Source organism: Podarcis erhardii (assembly GCF_964252035.2).
Source record: "Podarcis erhardii genome assembly, chromosome: 4".
NCBI classification, from domain to species: domain Eukaryota; kingdom Metazoa; phylum Chordata; class Lepidosauria; order Squamata; family Lacertidae; genus Podarcis; species Podarcis erhardii.
Genome location: NC_138508.1, coordinates 36,810,722 through 36,831,105, shown reverse-complemented (window position 1 = coordinate 36,831,105; position 20,384 = coordinate 36,810,722).

The window sequence follows — 20,384 nt, the reverse complement described above, 5'->3', positions numbered from 1 at the left end:
CAATAGACTCATTGACATATCAGGTGATGGTCCACGGGGTGGGGTGGAGGATCGGCCTACTAGATGGATCTTATTCCCAACTGTTGTGATAGAAAAAGTAAATAAATCAGTCCTGTGATAAGCACACAGATTATTTTCATGCACAAATATCTAACACAAAAAGCACAGAAAGTAAACCTGCAGATAGCCACACATAACAACTAAAGATCTATTTCACTGCCTATATTTGCATCATGCAAAGAAACAAACTGAAGGAAGATAGATTGGGTTGATTGTTGCAATATATGCATCACTCTTGGTCTTGTGAATGGTTCTCTGTTTGATCAGATTGTGTCCTAAGTATATTCGAAACAACTGAAGCACTGGAAATAAAACTGTGCCTACAGCCATGCCAAGGCTTCTTAAAAATGAAAAGAGGAACAGTAAATCACAGATTTACTATTTAGCAGTTTTTATTATCAGCAGTTTGCAAGAGTGCATTTATAGTGCATTTATAGTACATTTCCTACCATTATCCAAGTGTACTTTGATAGGAAAAAAATGTGTGTGTGTGGCAGTATATCTGCCAGTCAACATCCTGCTGTGTCCCATAATAGAAAGACACTGGTTTGAGATAATATGGCCATCTTGTGGATCAGTATCCCTGCCACAAGTTCTCCACCATCTCCAAATATGACAAGCTTGCCACATAACATGGTTTCAAAATTCAAATATATTCACCTGTACCAGAAGTTGCCACTGGTGTGGGATGGCACGCATTGTATGATAAGAGCTTCTAAATGTTATTGTCAGCTGGGGGTTGACAAACTCACCATTAGGGAAACTGATTCACATGGTGCTATTGACAAGCACCCTAAGCCTTAAACCCAAAGGTGGGGAACCTTGCACTCATCAGATGTTTTTTTTTTTTTAAAAAAGAAATTTTTATTAAGAGTTTTTTTTTTATAGCAATAGAGAAGAAAAACAGCATAGCAAAAAGCAAACAGAAAAAGAAAAACAAACATAAAATTTAGCATCGTATAATAACCAACTTTTCTTCGTTTTTGGACTTCCTCACGTCTCTCGCTCCTACTTTCCAATTTTATAAAACTTTAACCAGCAATTTTATCACCTTATTTCCATTCTTATTGTACACCTTTCCAATATTTTGTCCCTAACTTTGAATATTTTTATCTAGGTCTTAAATATCTAGTCTTACCATAATATTTATTCAAAATTTATTTTTCTCATAAAATTCACTCATTTTCACAGTCTTTTCACCAAATTTTATGGTGCCCTGTTATTTTCAAATCCCTCATCCTTCTTAGCACTCATATAATTTACAGTGTTTTTGTAGATAGTCCTTGAATTTCTTCCAGTCCTCTTCCACTGCTTCCTCTCCCAGGTCTCGGATTCTGCCGGTCATTTCTGCTAGCTCCATGTAGTCCATCAGTTGCATCTGCCATTCTTCCAGCGTGGGCAAATCTTGAGTTTTCCAATATTTAGCGACAAGTATCCTTGCTGCTGTTGTCGCATACATGAAAAATGTTCAATCATTCTTTAACACCCTCTGGCCAACAATGCCCAAAAGGAAGGCCTCTGGTTTCTTAGGGAAGGTATACTTAAATACCTTTTTCAGCTTGTTATATATCATTTCCCAGAAGGCCTTAACCCTGGGGCAAGTCCACCAGAGGTGAAAGAACGTTCCTTCAGTTTCCTTACATTTCCAACACTTATTATCTGACAGGTGATATATTTTTGCTAGCTTGACTGGGGTCATGTACCACCTATATATCATTTTCATAATGTTTTCTTTCAAGGCATTACATGCCGTAAACTTCATACCGGTGGTCCATAACTTTTCCCAGTCAGCAAACATGATATTATACCCAATGTCCTGTGCCCACTTTATCATAGCTGATTTAACCGTTTCATCCTGTGTATTCCACCTCAGCAACAAGTTATACATTCTTGAAAGTACCTTAGTCTTAGGTTCTAACAGTTCTGTTTCCAGTTTCGATTTTTCCACCTGGAATCCTAACTTTTTATCCAATTTAAAAGCCTCTTTGATCTGAGCGTAAGGTAGCCAATCTCGCACTTTGTCTTTTAGTTTCTCCAAACTCTGCAATCTCCAATTGTCTCCATCTCTTTCTAATATCTCCCAATATTTCGGCCATTTGACCTCCATATTGGGTCTTTTCACAGCTTTAGCTTCCATAGGTGATAGCCACCTTGGGGTCTTATTTTCTAATAAGTCTTTATATTTTGTCCAGACACTAAACACTGCTTTCCTTACAACATGGTTCTTGAAATTCTTGTGAATCTTAACCTTGTCATACCACAGATATGCATGCCATCCAAAAGCATTGTTAAATCCTTCCAAATCTAACACATCAGTGTTTTCAAGGAGCAGCCAATCTTTCAGCCAGCAAAAAGCTGCTGATTCATAATACAACCTTAAGTCTGGCAGGGCAAACCCCCCTCTTTCTTTAGCATCAGTTAATATTTTAAACTTAATTCTGGGCTTTTTGCCCTGCCAGACAAATTTAGAAATGTCTCTTTGCCACTTCCTGAAACACTCCATTTTATCCACAATCTGTAAAGTCTGAAATAGAAACAGCATTCTTGGCAATACATTCATTTTTATAGCAACAATGACCGCTCCCCACTTAAAAAAACGGGGGGCGCCCTTTGCGTGGACGCGCGCAGCCCTGGATCTGGAGTGGCCCCATCAACATAGGCTTTGCCTTCCCCCAGGTGGGATACCTGGAGGTCAAGGAAAGTTTCAATCTTGACCAACTTTCTAAATCTCTCTTAATTTCTGACCAGCACTTTTCATAATTGTCCTTAAATAGACTCAGATTTTTTACTGTTATGTTCACCCCTAGATATTTTACTTTTTTAACCACGTTTAACTCTGTCTCCTTCTGAAACCTTTCTGACTCTGGAACTGTCAAATTTTTCTCCAATACCTTAGTTTTTTGCTTATTTAATTTGAAACCCGCCACCCGACCAAAGTCTTGAATTAATTGTAATGCCCTTTTTGTACTAGATTCTGGCTCCTGTGAAGTCAAAACTAGGTCATCTGCGAAAGCCTTAAGTTTGTATTGTTTCGCTCCGACCTGAATTCCTTCCACCAACCGGTCCCCTCTAATCATATTCAAGAGCACCTCCAGGACCGAAATGAATAACAGTGGGGAAATAGGGCAACCTTGTCGTGTTCCTTTTTCAATTTTAAACTCTTCTGTCACCACATTGTTAACTATCAGTTTAGCCTTTTGCTCTGAGTATATTGCTTCTATCCCATTTTCAAATCCCCGTCCCACTCCCATCCCTTCCAGATTTTTCTTCATAAATTTCCAAGAGATGTTGTCAAAGGCCTTCTCCGCGTCTATAAATATTAACACTGCTCTAGTATTAATATTTGTTTGCAAAAACTCCAAAATGTCAATAATGTTCCTTGTGTTAGCGGACAAATGTCTTCCTGGGCGAAAGCCGGCCTGGTCTTTGTGAATCACTTCACTTAAAACCTTTTTAAATCTGTTTGCTAGAATGTCTGCAAAGATTTTGTAATCCACATTTAGAAGGGAGATGGGGCGGTAATTCTTAAGTTGTGTCTTTTCCAATTCTGATTTAGGTATCAATGTGATGAAAGCTTCTTTCCACGTTTCCGGTGCTTTCTTCCCCTCCATAATCTCATTGCAAACCTCCATTAATGGGTGTATCAAGTAGTCTTTCAGTACCTTATAATATTTGGAGGTAAGCCCATCTGGTCCTGGCGACTTGCCCAATTGCATATTCTGAATGGCAACTTCAATCTCTTGTCGTGATATTTTACAGTTCAGGATTGATCTATTTTCTTGAGACAACCTTGGTAATCCATTTTTTATCAAAAATTGTTCTATCTCAGCCTCATTTTGCGGCCCTTGAGTGTATAATTGTTTAAAGTATCTCTGGAAGCACTTCCTTATCTCCACCGGGTTCTGAATGTTTCTTCCTTCAGTCTCTAGGTTGGTGATCGTGTTTAGTTTTTGTCTCTTTTTCAACTGCCATGCTAGCAGTTTTCCACATTTATTTGCCGATTCAAATGATCTTTGTTTCATTAACTTAACTTTCCACTCCACCTCCTGATTTATCAATTTGGAGTATTGTGCTTGGTAAAATTTAATTTCTTTCAAAATCTCCTTTGACTTCGGTTTCGATCTTAACTTCTCACATTCTTTAATTTTCTCCAAAATCTTATCTTTTTTCTCATTTTGTGCTCTTTTCTTTACAGCGTTCTGTTGTATCAGAAACCCTCTCATAACCGCTTTACTTGCATCCCAGATGATTCTTTTTTCCACCGTGGTGTTCAAATTTATCTCAAAGTAGTCCTTCAAAGCTTTCTGGGCCTTTTTGGTAATCTCCTGATCTCTAAACAGGTTGTCATTCATCTTCCATCTAAAGGAGCCGGTTGGGATTAGTCTCATGTCCATCTTTACAGCGTTATGGTTGGAGCAGGTCTTTGGGCAGATTTCCACCTTTCTCGTCTTAGGTGCCAGACCTCTACAGATGTTGTTCAACTACCATAAGCCCATCCAGGACAGCCGATGGTCAATGTGATGGAAATTATAGTCCAACAGCATTTGAAAGGCCCTTCCCCTGCTTTAACTCTTTCAATTTTTTAATGGGGATAGGCAGAATTCCCAGAAGATTTAAATCCTAAAACTATGCCCACCTGCCCAGTCTAGGGCAGGATGCTTACTAGGCACTGCACTGGATACAAGCCAGTCTGTATACTTTCAGATTTCCTTGCCACATGCACTTATTTTTATTGGGTTCAAGTTCTTTATTGGGTGAAAATTCTTTGTTTATTGCAAACAATTATTTACCATTATTGTATTTTGTGAGACAGCATTTCAGCCTTTCAGCACAAAAAGTACGAGTATGGGACAATGCTTCGATAGTGCAATTAAGTCTACATCCCAAATCTTTTAAAGCTTCACTCTGCATAGTTACACAGGACTAAATCTCAGTGGATACAATGGGACTTATTTCTAAATAAACATGCATAGGATTGCATGATACATTATGTAAAGGCCTTAAGTACAAACTTAGCCCTCCAGTATGTTGTCTAAATTGTTGTTTTCACAAATAACAAATTAGTTATATAATTCCTATCATGTTTATTAAGCCTTCCAATACAACAAATACAACTTTAGGGTATAATTTTATTTTACTTGGTCATTTTGAATATATGCCAAACAATGTTTTGCCGATATTTGTTATCATGGCAAGTTTCTTACCAAGCATGCATAAAGGCAACATCTCTATACTGGTCCATTTCCAACTACGGTAGCTATTTGTTTTTTAAATCTTATCTAGCCTGGAGAGCATTAAGTACTACTGATACATCATTTTGTACAGAGCTTTTTCTTAAATCCAGACATAATGAAAAAGAATGTAACAGCTTGCAGATTGCTTTCCAGACTGTAGGTTCCAATGCAGCTCCTAAATCATTATTCCATTTGTTTATAAAGTAATCTTCCTAACCATTCACTTTTAAACAGAATGCATAAAACCTACAGCACACCACTGCAATTTCATCCAAACTCCAATATCTTTTCAGAATTTGTTAAATCTCTGCTAAATAGTAGGCTCCAAAATCTAACTACCTAGAGATGGGAAAGGGACAGTGCCTGCTGAAGTAAATTAAATATTACCAAACCAGAATCAGATGGCTATATTTTGATGCAGATATTCAGAAAATGGAGGAACAGTCCACTAACCTTGTTTTGCCTGTTGATTCCTGCACACTGGTTGTCAGTAATGTTACTGTTAATAATATTAGTAACTGGTTGTTAATAATATTACAGGTTGATAATGAAGATGGTGATGGTGATTTGACAAGATTCTACAACACAGGCCCCAAACAGACTTTCTCTTAGGTCAAGAAAAGAGAAAGATGGGTATTCTGAAAGCTGGATTAGGGTTAAGGACATGGGTGCAGTTAATTTGCTGCACTTAGATACAACACATTCCTGGTCAGTGTTCAAAACCCCTATAGAAGTGGTTGCATAATACAACAGGGAATTTTATTATTACGAGCAGTTTCTGAACTCTTATTGCAGTAAACCGTGCCTAAGATTTCAGTTTAAATTGCCACTGAGGGCATAGGAGGATTAGACTCAGAAACATCGATCTGTGTGCAAAGCTCCTCAACTACCTTAGACTGTTGTGTAAAGAGCCCTGCTTCCTCCTTTGAAATATGCCCCCTTGTTGGGTTAGAGCATTTGTGAACTAGCAGACATGCAACCAAACATTCATCAGCATCTTTAGCACTGATTTTCTACGAACCATGTTGTGCATGTGTGTGGAAGCAGTCTTGAGCAAGATGATTGTTTTGAATTTGGGGCACATTCTACTTTAGCACATCAAGTATGCTACAATGACAGTTTACTGTTGTTACTATTATTTGTTCAGTAATGTGAGCAATTGCTTTGCTAGCAAGTCTTCAACAGAGTACAGTGGTACCTCGGGTTAAGTACTTAATTCGTTCTGGAGGTCCGTTCTTAACCTGAAACTGTTCTTAACCTGAAACACCACTTTAGCTAATGGGGCCTCCCGCTGCTGCCGCACTGCCAGAGCACGATTTCTGTTCTCATCCTGAAGCAAAGTTCTTAACCTGAAGCACTATTTCTCGGTTAGCGGAGTCTGTAACCTGAAGCATTTGTAACCTGAAGCGTATTTAACCTGAGGTACCACTGTATACCATTTTTATATCTGCATCACAAGGAGGTTCTAATGGGGGTGGGAAAATGCCCAACTGTGCTAGTTCTAAAATATAGAATGTATTCCTGCTCATTTGTATTTATAGTAGTCAAGCATTCCCATTTCTTGTTACTTTAGATGCCTGCCCTGGAAAAAGGAAGCCTCTTTTAAACATGTAAGTATGTATGGCATGAAAACGAAAAGAAAATTTAATCCCACCATCTTCATCTTAGAACTCTCCCAGATCTAATTAATATGGATTTAGGCTGAAGAATTGACTTTTACACATTTAAAAGACTTACCTACATGCATGCAATCTGCTGTGCTTAACTGTACTAAATTACAGTCCTTCATTACTATTTTACTACCCCTCATAAAGCATCATCCCCTATTTTTAATTAAGCACTTTCAAGCTTTAACAAACACAGAATCTTTAGCTTTTTCAGCAGGGTGGTGTGTGAAAGCATCGTGAATTTAATTCCCCCCCTTAATCCCTACTAATCTTTTCGAAGCACCAGATTTCTAAGCATTTTTACACTGCAAAATCATTATTTGCACAACTCTTTATGCCTGATATAATAATGCTGAGTTGAGGCAGAGAGAAACTGTCCAATATGACATTTTCCTGGAATCTACTCCTAAAGATGTATTGCACATGTAACAGAAATGATGTGAAGTTTTGCAAAAGCAGAACAGAGGCAGGATGATCATCGACGCAAGCAGGAAACATCTGAACAACTAAGTTAGGTCTATTAATTTCAATGGGTCAACTCTGAGCAAAACATAGTTAAACATAATGTGGTTTTTCATCTTGCAAAATATTTTTCATGTCATGGTACTGAAGAGGGTAGTGTTGGGGGGCCACCAGGGGGCTCATTGGAAGATGGCCGACAATAACATCTCTCCGACCCACACAATGTAATTAAGAGGCTGCTATGGGAAGTATGCAGCCTTCCCGGCTCCCCCAAGGGGATGGGGGGGACTGCATTGCCAGCGGTGTCCATAATTCACCCCCGGATTCATAAGAAGGGTGTGCGGACACTTGGAACAAGCCCTCATCTGAAGTCGGCTCTTCCTGACGCTATCTCCAATCAGTGCACTGGTTCGCTTTGGCTTGAAATATATAATTGGAAATACATAATTGGAAAGAAGCTAAAGCACATATATCAAGCGAAGCTCGGGAGAAAGACTGCTGATTAATGGATCTCTGTGAGCGGAGCGACGGGTGGGACAAATAAATCAAGTGAGGAATCACCATTAAAAGACTGGCATGTTTGGAGTGAAATGGAAAGGGGGTGGAGGAAAAAACTTTTCTTTTCTTTGCCTTATGTGAGTATTAATAACCCTCCACCCCAGAGAGAAGAATCATTGCAGTTTATTAATCACAAGCAGGAATTCAAGAACTGTGTGGAGTGAATTATTGATCAAATAGAGGATTGGTAAACTGACGGAATCCTGCCGTCATAGATGGTGCTTAGCATAGCATAGAAAGAAGACACAATGAGGCAGCGAGTATTCTCATAATGGCCAGGCAGCTCCTTCCAACCTCTCTCCTTCGGCAACTTTTATTTTATCCTTTGTCCTCCCAGCCGCATGGCCGTTTTCCAAAGTCTCCTGTTACCTCATCCGGTCAAGGCTTTTATTGCACCCTTTACCATATAAGGTAATCATTGCCCAGAGGAATGTCAGGGGGCACCCTGCAGTATTTACAAGCCTCTGCCTTGGCTTTATGACTCCCACAGTAAACATCAGAGAAAGGAGGAAAGTTTTATGACACAGTTTCAAATGGCGTCTTGCTAAGACAGGCTTGCCTAAGAAGGATGGGGGGAGGAGGACCAGGGTCATTGGAATGTGAATGGTTATTAGAATGTGATCTAGACCCAGCAGAGCCCTCTGAGATATGTTTGGCAAGCCTGGGGAAATCAACGGACAGACTGAGGGAAAGTTCTTTACGGAGGTGTGGAAATGGCATCTGTCCTTATGTAATATGATTTTTGGAGAGTGTAAAACACACACAGAGGATGTTTGTTTCCAACCCGCTTGTGAAGATTATCAGAGATCACAAAGAAAGGAATATATGATAACAACAAGAAGATGAGGAAAGTAACAAAGAGACTATCTGGACAGAACTGGATAGAACTGTCTAATTAAAGCAGCAATATAAGTGATGTTTGGACACCGTTTCGGAGCTTGTAGTATGGGTACCCCCAACAAAAATTTAAAAATCTGGCTGTATAATTTGGAACTAATGTGATTTGGAAATAATGTGATTTGATTGGCCTTTTAATAAAAATTATATCTAAAAAGAAGAAGAAGAAGAGGGTAGTGTTGGTGGCTACTAGTGCTTTCCACCATTCCTGCTTGCCCACCAAACCACAGAGGTGAACATGCAGTAATTACATTGAGGAGTAGCAGCAGCATTGTCTCAGAGGTCTTCAGCGGTCCCTTCCAGTGTGCAGAGCTTTAGCAGCTGCTCAAGTATGCTCTTTTATGTCATAAAAGCAAAGTCAGAAAGACTGCAACAGCACAGATCTTCTTTAACATTCTATCAGCTCAGTCAATTATGCTTAAAGAAGTTGGGGCAGGTTGAGGAGTAAGTAGTCAAGGAGAAGACTGAGAAAATGAAGGTTGGGGATGAGATGGGGAAATCGGTATTGTGGGACAAGGTTTGATAATAGTTGCTTCCTAGTGGTGTGACCATGTTTGTGCTTGTGTCCATATATCTATATTTATATTTATGTACACTCACACACAAATACTTCTTGAGTGCTAAGAACCACAGGTAATCTGAGGAACCATAGTGGCAAAAACGGGCACAACCTTCTGAAATTTATGTGTTCATTGTTATTTAACACAATTGAATATGTCCTTTGCAGTGGTTAACAAAAAGGTATATTCTAGGGCTGAGCATGGACCACCAATTCAAATTTGTGGCCACGTTGCAGATTCAAATCTAGAAAATACAGATCCCCAGGTGGGTAGCCCCAGGGGATTTCATGCTAGCTATGTTTAAAATTTGCTTTCACTATATATATATAAAATATAAAATTAAAGACCATGGATACTTAACCATGCTCCTAATAAATAATATTGTAACATAAAGGCTTTTACATTGTTGGCTGGGTTGCAATCAGAACACCATTATAATAATAATATACTGGACTGGATATGCACAATGCGTGCACACACAGGACACAGTACTAATAAATATAGACTTAGAAAACTGCACATAGCTGTAAATATACCTTAGAAACTAGAGGCAAAGGAGTGTTAAATACACAGACAATGAACATTTTGTTTAAAAGAATTAAGGATGGGATTGGGACATCTTTGGAAAGGATAGAAAACAAACACAAATTGAGGAGATGCCCAGCCCAATCAACTCCATCAAAGTTTCTAAGAGACAAAACTTGTAAAAGAGATCTCAAACACTGTAACTGTTGGGTGAGACAAGATTATTCTAGCCTTTCTCCAGCTCCCCTTCTTCCCCTCTCCCCATCTTGATGTTCTCCTTATATGGTGTTATAATTCATTATTGCAACAGTTTGGAGGCAGTCTATCTGGCTTTCTGAGAGACTGCTTTGAGCTACAAATCAGGATCAATAAATTTGGAGCAGCTCTGCTCTGCAGCGAATTGTAGCTGCCTCAACCTGATCCAGACAGGGCCCGAATCAGCCTGATTCAGTTTGGGAGTCAGACAGATCCAGTGCACTGCCCAAGTATATTCCAACAACAAGTTATTTCCTAATGTAGCCTGAACCTTGTCCTTGCCAGGGAATCGTTTGCCCGCGTCCCCAGTGCCGAAGAGAGAGAGCAAAAAGCACCAGGAAAGATTCTTCTTTGGAGAAAAGAGTTTATTGCAATCTGTGCACAGAGACAACCAGCAGGATAGCTCCTGAAAAACTGGCTGTGTAGCAATATACTTCAGCAAGCTTTCTTATACTTTTCTGAACATTCTTCCCCCTCCCATACCTTCCCCAAATTTCCCCAATCAGCTGGCAAATGTTCAACTTATTCCCTTATATGGCACATCTATATTGCTTGCTAAACATTCCCCCATATATGTCTTTCTGCTGGCTAAGCACTCCCCCCCCCCCTTTTGCTTGTACATGTCTTTTCTTATCTTTGCATTGCTAAAGCAGGAAACATAAGGCAGGAAACGGCCTCTTAGCAGGCCTGGTTAGATTTGCAAACAGCTGCAATTTCTTGCTAGCTGGCAAGGCAGGAAATGGACTCTTGACCTGCCAGACAGATTTAGCAAACAGCCATGCTGCAGTTTCCTGCTAGCTGTCTGACCACAATTGCAGAAGCAGGATTAGCGCAGGATTAGCACAGGAATTTACTGCAGATAATATTTGAGAGCAACCCTTCTTAGGTACAAGGTACAGAGAATATTGAGAGAAACCTTTCCCATCTCCCTTCACTAACAGTGGTGTTTTATACATGTGCAAGCTGCAAAACTATCAAGAAGAAGAAGAAGAAGGGCATTGCTGTGACTTATATATTGTATTTAGAAGGCGTGTTTGGAATAAGGGCTCATCTAATCTTTTGGGGAGGGTTCGTTTCAATCCCTATAGCCATTTTAAAATGATAGAGAGGGGGAGAATGAACACATGCATTTTAAAAAAGCAATCGTGTGGACAGATAACCACAAGCATAGATTTCAAGTTGTGTACTATGTACACCAACCTTGGACAATTACAGAGCTCATTGGCCACCTGCCAGCAATATGTGTTTCTCTGTGGCAGCTATTAACATGAACTTGTTTACTGTAGACACCATCAAATCTGCTTCAGGGACTCATGCAGGGGTGGTGGTGATATTCAGACTGATTAAAATAGAAGTCATAAAACAATCATAGCAGGTCGCTTGTAGCATGGGTAGAATTGATACTGGTCTTGTATGTAGAGGACAAATGTCAGTGAAGTTGCATGCCCTACAAAAATGCAAAGAAAGATCAGAAATAATTCTGCTTTGGGTTGTTCAAAGCTTTGATCTTCCACTCTAATATGCCTCTGTGGCAGTCTACCTTGCATTGTTATGTGAAGGATCAGAGCTCATATCTATGGACCTAACTAGTTTCATTGTGAATGTGACAGTCCGTGGTTTTAAACAAACAAAATGAGTGTTGAGCTGAACCTTAAAAATTATTAAAGAGAATCTAGAGAGTAGACATTAGTCTTTTTATGAGCAGATCTGGCCATCTATTGAGATAATATTTTAGATTTCTTTCCCTAGTAAAGTTTAAGAACTGTTTTGCAATAGGACCCTTTAGTGCCATATAGCTGTACTGCAGTGGGAATTGCAGTCAAAACAATAGCTTCACATATCACACAACATAGCATTATAATCCCAACTACAAGCCCGCAATGCCCATCCCATAGGTGAGATCCTAAGTACCATTACTAATTTAACGTTAGCCCACTTTGTCCTGCTGCTAGCAAATGTCTCATCATTTGTTTGGGCTGGTGGACCAACCAGCTCTTTAAAAAAGATGAGAGGACAACATAGAAAATGCAGTAATTTGGTCATGTGCCAGTTGCTGGAAACTGCAGGATGGAAAAGGGCTGTTCTGTTCAGGTCCTGCTTGGTTGGTCGCTGTGATCTTGAGGTCTGGTAGAGGCCACCTGCTGAACGTTGAACAAAAAGGTGGTTGGCTCCTCTCTGGTCACAAGCCTACAGCTTCCCTTAATGGAAAGATGGTTCCGCCTCCCTTCACAACAGCTTGGGTGAGGGAGTTTCCTTCAGCTGGTTTGGCCCTTAGCAGCAGGCATTAGATTTTCTGCCTGCTGGCATAGGTTATGCTTGCCCATACTTTTGTTTGGCTTGGTGCTAGTATTCCTTGTTATATCTTAATAAATATAACCTTTTACCATACCCTTGTGTTGAGTCTTCATTCTGGCTGTGGGACAAATGATGTAAGTTCCAGAAAAAACACCCACTGTTGGAAACAGCATTAAATTGCTTGTTGAAGTTTATACTTGGAAGCCATTTACTGTCAGTTGGATCTACAGAATTCAGTAGCACCAGTTTGGATCAATGATTTCATTTTCACTCCTTTAAGCTAAAGAACATGATTTCTAAGTAGAAATTCTCTGAGTAAACATAAGGTCCATTTGAACTAATCTTTCACATATTTTCTAACATTAGATTTACTGATGCTGTAGAAACAAGTATTAAAAAACTTTAGCCATATTGTCAGTCTAAGTAACTTTTCTATGGCTTTGGAAATGATTGCAATTTCACCCTATCTTGTTCCTTCTCATTCTTCCTCATTGCCTGTCCAAATTTCCTTTCTTTTCTTTTTTATTTGGTCCCTTCTTCCTTTTCTATCTTGATTTTCACCCTCTGTTCACCTTCCCGTAAGTATCAGCCACAAGCTCTAATGTGATGGAGCTTTGAGATTATATACACTAATGAAGGAAATAGGAGGAATTTTTACAGGAGCCAGTGGAGTTGTAGTATAATGATGTGTAAGATTGGAATCAGGCCTTTGGATTCCTGCAAGCAAAGAAATATGCTGCCAGCAGAAATTACTTGTCCCCAAAGATAAATTTTATTTAGTGCAACTGTATATTTACACAGCAACCAGAGAGTCCCACATGCATTTTGTTGCTGAGGGATATGAATGCAAACCACTGCAGTGTGAAGGTATCTAAAAAGAGAATGCAAAATACAAACCTGGTTAACTACATGAATATGAATGCCTACACAAATAACTGCACCTACAAGATGGAGAAAAACATTCAAGAAGCAATGCAACAAAACTTCCAACAAAAAGTGCTTTAAATATATCCATGTGGAAAGGTGTTTATAAAATACTTTTTTGCTTTTGGAAGTTGTGTTGCACACACTGCTACCTCAGTTTAATGCTGCTCCTTGCAGCTGCAGTTCTTCATATTCATATTCAAATTCATATTCAGGGGCAAAAACAGGTTTGTATTCCCATATCCATAATACATATTGCATACATACACACAGACAGACAGACAGACAGACACATGTACCAAACATAGTGTTTGTTGGAGGGTTGCCAATTCAAGTAAAACTTTGGCACTCAAAATCTGCAGTTTTGCTGAAAGCTGGACAGTAGTCTGCTACAGCTGGCAGATCTACCAAAATTCTACCAAAGTTTTTATGGGACCTTGATTCTTGCAGACATGAAGCTTGACCATCACTTCTGACACCAAATTGTAGCCACTAATGCACAGCCTATGATCAGTGGATTGGCAGGATGTATCTGTTGCTAAACTGCACAACTGCTTGACAGCCAGTAGTAGCCAGTTTGCTAGCAAACCTAGTGGCTGCCACAGATAACAATAAAGGGAGAGGAAAAACACCGCTCCTGCTGCTGGGAGGTGAGGGTGATACACTCAGGAACCAGTACCATGCAACTACTTGTTGGCATCCTGTGATCATGTGGGGACAACTGTTTTATCAGCAATTGTACAATTGCTTGGCACTGGCTGAGGCACATCTGTATGAATGTATTTTCTTCTTCCTCCTATATTACTACACTGCAGTTACAATGAGTTTTACTGGTACTTATCAAGCCACTACACTGGGCACTCTTTTTGATTGGCCGCACTGTATCTTCTAATTATCAAATAGAAATGTACAGTGACTTGATACTTTTGCTAACCATTGAATGTAGCTTCCTCAACCTAGTGCCTTCTAGATGATTTAGTCTAAAATTCTCTTTAACCCCAATGAGCATGGCCAGTGGTGAGAGATTTGTGGGAAATGTTGTCCAAAACGTCTGGAAGATACCAGGTTGAGAAAGGAAGAAAATGGTAACTCACTGAAAGCCAGTACTGAAAGTTAGTTTATCTGACCTAAAGGCTCCTGTTTTTATTTGTACAATCCATAAATCTATATGAAAATGTATGACCTTATTTAAAGCATTATCTGAAAGGCAGGTGACATTCAGACTGATGAAAACCCCAAATACCAATGGCTAATTCTAAAAAGCATTGCTGAACAGAAAATTTCAAAATGTCACTTTTTGTAATACAGATGATATATAAATCGAGCTTCAGATTCTCTGTAAAGTAATACACTTTGAACTTAAGTATTAGGAGATGTATGTTTTAGTCAAACATGGATTATACCTCTAAGATTGCTATTTAAAGTTAGCAAAATGTCCAAAGATACTATCAACAAAATGTTCATAATGTTCATAAGTAAATATATCCGAGTCAAGCCCGCCAATGTGTTAATAACAAGGACAAATCAAGAGGTTCATACTGAGCTATTGCAATTATGAAAAATAATACAATGCGTTTCTCAGAAATATTCTAAATATGCAAGTCTCTTGTCTAAGTTACTACAAAGTAACTTCTACCAGCTTTACAATTGTTATCCATTTAAGCTTGGGATAAATTTGGTTCAAATTGTATACACTGAGCTAGATTGAAGGAAACCTGCATTCAATGTCATCGTAACTCACATTTATGGAGCACTTTAACTCTGGCATATGTAAGCACATAACCCCTGCTGGATCAAGCCAAAGAATAATCTAATACAGCATTATTTTGCGTGACCAAGCCATGACAGCCCCAGCCCCCAGGGATCATAAGAAAGTAATAAAGACAACGTGTAATGGAATTAAAAATTAGGCCACAATTTTATTAAACTTCCAAATGTAGGAAGACTTTGGCTTAGGCCTTGGGTGTGTATCCCTCCCAGCCCCCTAGCTGGGGGAACTGGGGAACTTCAGGGTAAATGGGATATTGGGGTGTATTGTGAGACATAAGTATATGCAGGCAGCCCAGCCCATATCCCTGCACACAGGGTAGTTCACTGACAACCTTTCGGTGTATGGCCAGTGACAACTATTACATAACCCCTTTTAAAAGGGGACCCTGGAATCGGTCCCCCATTATAGGGAAGAAAAGACTAAAGGATTCCACCCAAGGCCATAAATTGCAAAGTTGTGACAAGTTGCTACGGGGAAGACAAAACCTGCCAATGCAGGAAAATTTCTTCCTGGACCTTCAACAGCAACCAGTCAAAGACCGTAGCAGCGCCCGCTAAACAGGAAGAAAAAGTTAACCTTCAAACAAGAAAATATTAAACTAAGGGAGGGGAGGGTGGGTGAATCTCTTGAGCAAAACTGCCTGGCTACTGTCAGCTCCACCCCCTATATATAAATGAGACTGGCCCACCTCCCAGCAATGAAACTTGACTACTGAGGCTGGGCGTGAATCTCTTAAGCTGACTGAGAGGCAGGCCAGCCCCTGTTTGCTAATAACAATGAGAGGCAGGTCAGCCCCTATTTGCTAATAACAATGAGAGGCAGGTCAGCCCCTATTTGCTAACAACACTGAGAGGCAGGCCAGCCCCTGTTTGCTATTAAGTTCCCTGGGAACTGTAGCACTGCACACAAACCTGCAAAGGGCACCCACAATGTAAAGTGTGAGTGCTCATTCTCACAGTGGCCCCCCAATGCCTATTGAAAGACCACAAATAGGTCATGAGTGACTCCCAGCAACTGCGATATTTAGAGGCATACTGCCTCCAGTACTGCATGTAGTGCAGACTCATCATTCCTAGTAGCCACTGGTAGCCTTATCCTTCATGGCTTATCTCAGTATTCGTTTATCTTGCAGATGAAAGACTAAGGATGAAATTATCCTCTGCCAAACGCCATCATACTCCCTGCAAATGTGTCACTAGTAGATACTGATTATCAGACTATTGTACTATATTCCATAAACGTCAACAGAATGCAAGCCATATCAGTGGTTAGCTCCCCCATATTGCGAGCTCATGAACAATTTATTATGGCAGACAGATTCATGTATGCTGTGGGTTAAATTAGCAGGAAATATTAAGATTCAGCATGTCACAGAAAAAATGTGAACAGTAATATGGATGGAAGGACTGCAACAAGATTTAAATTCTATTATAAGAAATTGTAATAAATTTGAAATGAATAAGGGTGATGAAAACACGAAAAGAATCACAATTAGGGTGTTCAGTCACTGCAATAGAATTCATTGACTTGCAACAACAAAAGGAAGGTCTTTCTCCCCTCCCCTGCTTTCTGCCCCCGCCCCCTTGAATAAAGGTAGTAAGTATTTCACCAGGCACTTAAAAAGTCTTTGTGTGGAGCTTCATGCTTATTTGCTTATGGAACTTACTGAAGTTGTCGTTAAAGGAAGAGAAATATATTATCCGCTAAAAGCTATTCAGATGTACAAGATTTAACAAGCCTATATATATAAAAAACCACCTTCAGAAAACAGAAGCAAAACATATTATTAGTATCTAACAGATCAAAACAAAACAAATTCCTTCCAGTAGCACTTCCAGTAGCACTTCCAGTACAAAACAAATTCCTTCCAGTACAAAAAAAATTCCTTCCAGTAGCACTTCCAGTAGCACTTCCAGTAGTTCGTATCTGAAGAAGTGTGCATGCACATGAAAGCTCATACCAAGAACTGACTTAGTTGGTCTTTAAGGTGCTACTGGAAGGAATTTGTTTTGTTTTGACTATGGCAGACCAACACGGCTACCTATCTGTAACAGATCAAATACATTGTAGTGGGAGAAGACTGTGGAAAGATGCTCCACTGTAATGCAAGGGTGAGAAACAATCATTTGTTCAAATGAATAAATGAATAAAGATTGGGAGAGAAATTTTACTTTAGTGCTTTTCATTAGGGTATGTTTACTAGAGCAGCAGGTGGTTGTGACAGAGTTTGCTAAGAAACCAACATTAAGCCAATGCTGCTTTGAGACAATGATCTGGAAGAATCATATACAGTAATGACTGCCACGCTCCAGCATTATTATACTCTGTACTTGCGTTTTAAACACCCAGATGGAATATCTACAAGTTATGTGTATGTTTCAAATGAACACAGTGGCAGCTATGGGGTAAATCAGGATAGTGAACATAGGTAAATTACAGTGTACCTAGGTAGACTCCACTCCATCATGTAGGATTAACTGAGAGCCACTGTACCATTTTGGGAGAAGTGAAACCTAGCTAACTTTATTTTCCTTCTTGCAGCTTCTAACCAGCCATTGGCCTTCCTGCTGATACAGCTAACATCACATATGCTACCTGTATCTCCAAGAGTAGAATCGCTGATGAATAAGAGCAGTAGAAGGCTATTGCACTCTTGTCTTGTAGACTTCCCATAGGCATTTGGTTGGCCAAGGCAACTGTGGAAAACAGGATGATAGACAAGCCTCAGACCAGCAGGACTCTTATTACATTCTCTTTGAATCAAACAGAGAAAGTTACAAGAATGATTCCAAATGAGTCCTGTGCTAATTTGTGGCAGTTTGCTGGGCTAAATTACTGTAAAAAGCTATATGGATACCATCTTTAACAGTGTTTAATAGTGAAAGAGATAGAATTTGCTTACATAATAGACACTGCATATATTCTAACAATTAGAATTACATGTGGTTTCAAGATTTGTGCTGTCATTTCAAGCTATCATGATGGATAAAAAAGTCAAGGAAGAAGGCCAAATGGTGATATGGCAAGCTCCAAAATAGATGAAGGGTCTTGGAAACCTGCTTTAAAACTTATTCTTCCTAGTGTGATGATCTTGAGTTTACCTGCCATTTTCTACTACAAAATCTCATTTTGTGAAATAGTCCGCAAAGCTTGCAATCAATCAATATCAGTGTATCTATGTATTTTTAATTTATTGTGCCTTGATTCTGCCTATTGAATACAGGGATTAGGATTACATATGGCTGCCTGGAGAATCTCAGTTTAAAATTAATAGTTTAGTTCTGGTATATGATAGCATTCATGACTTATCAAGCTCTAATTGCCCAAGGGCTTGCAGGTGTGGGGTATGATTTTATTAGCAGACTGAAATGATGTTTTTTCAAGAGACCTGTAATTCATAGTATTACTTCTTCTTTCAGTTACAGTGGTACCTTGGGTTACAAACACTTTGGGTTGCAGACTCTGCTAACCTGGAAGTAGTACCTTGGGTTAAGAATTTTACCTCAGGATGAGAACAAGTTCACAACCAGAGGTACCACTGTATTCATTAAAAGTCCTTATTATGAGAGGGGAAGCATTACTACAGTATCTCTAATAGGTGACCACCTGGCCTCTGTACAGAAACTTCTAATGAAGTGAAGTCCACCACTTTCAAAGACACTTGGGAGGCAAGGTTGGTGTCAACTAGCAGGTAAGGCCTTCCCTGCAGTATGGAATGCCTTGCTAACCAAGGTCCATCAGGTTCCAGCACTATACTACTTCAGATGGTTGGTGAAGACTTGGTTTTTAAAAAATCCCTGTAGTTAATTCTGCAATTTTGCTGGCTCAGCTCTGTTATTTGTGTGTTGCTGGGATATTCAATGGGTTGAATACTGTTAATTTCTGTGTTTGTTAGGTTTCCCAACTCATATTACCAGAAAGTTCTTCTAAATGCTTAGTCTAAACATTTTGCTTGTAACTGATTTTGGTCCTACCCTCTGGAACAACAGAAAATACATTTGGTACAACATCTCTGTGACAGCGCTGGGGATCAGTGTTAGAAACTGAGATATGAAAACTAGGAGCAAAATGGCACATTAAACTTAGGTTATAGGCGCAACTATGGAATGTCTAGACACACTTTTTTTATACCAAGAATACAAAGCTGAAAATGAATAAACTGCAGCTAAAATATTATGTTCATTTTTCACATGGTCTATTCCTTCCCCTACCCACCCCTCTAATATTCTCAAGAGGGTCTCTTCTCCAGTCTTCAGAGAGTAGCTGGAAGTGGGGAGGCAGAAAAAGGCCCTCCTTTTCTTCCACTCTGAAATCTTAGGCGCAGTACTGTGCCCAGACCTCAGAAACTGCTCGCGCAAATGAAATTCCCTGTCTCAAAATGCGCCTAGAACAATGGGAGCTTCGAATACTGCTGGTGATACCTGTTGCTTGCATCCATGAGACATATGGACTTCAGGAGATGCTCTAAGTTGGAAGTACATAGGACCCTTTGAAATAGTTTGGACATACGTTTTGGAATGTGTTATTGGCACTTAGTAATTTCATTCTACCAAAGCTTCTAGAGAAAATGGACAGTCCTAATTTCAATTGGAGATGCCATAATATTAGGATATTTTAAAATTTGGGGGATTGCACAGAACTGTTACCCTGATATTTTACATGTTTATTCTTATTGTTGTACACTTGAATCCACACCAAGCTATTAAGACATGCTGAAATAAGATATAAATAAAAGGCTTTGAATTAAGTCAGGGAATTTTTATTGTACTTTGGATAAGACTCTAAAGTGGCATCATTTTTTTTAATAACAATTCTGTGATTTGATTCCCGTAAGTCACGCTCATGAGCTGGTATTCTCAAGAATCTCCCTTTCTTCAGATTAGATGGTGACAGGTCTGTAATATGTGTAGAAGATTTTTTTTAAAAAAACAACAACTCTGAAAACTGGTAAAGTCCTCTCTACTACAATAAACCTTAATTTGACAGTCTTCGAATTTGGCCCAAAGCAAATCACAGGGAAACATGAATCAATCTTATTTCTATCAAATGATTACCAAAGGGTGAAAACAGCAATAATTGTTGTGCGTGACTTTTAGCCCCTGAAAATACTGTAACAAGTGAAATTTCTTTTCGACCTTCATAGCTTCTCTGTACTGAAATCCATACAATATTTATC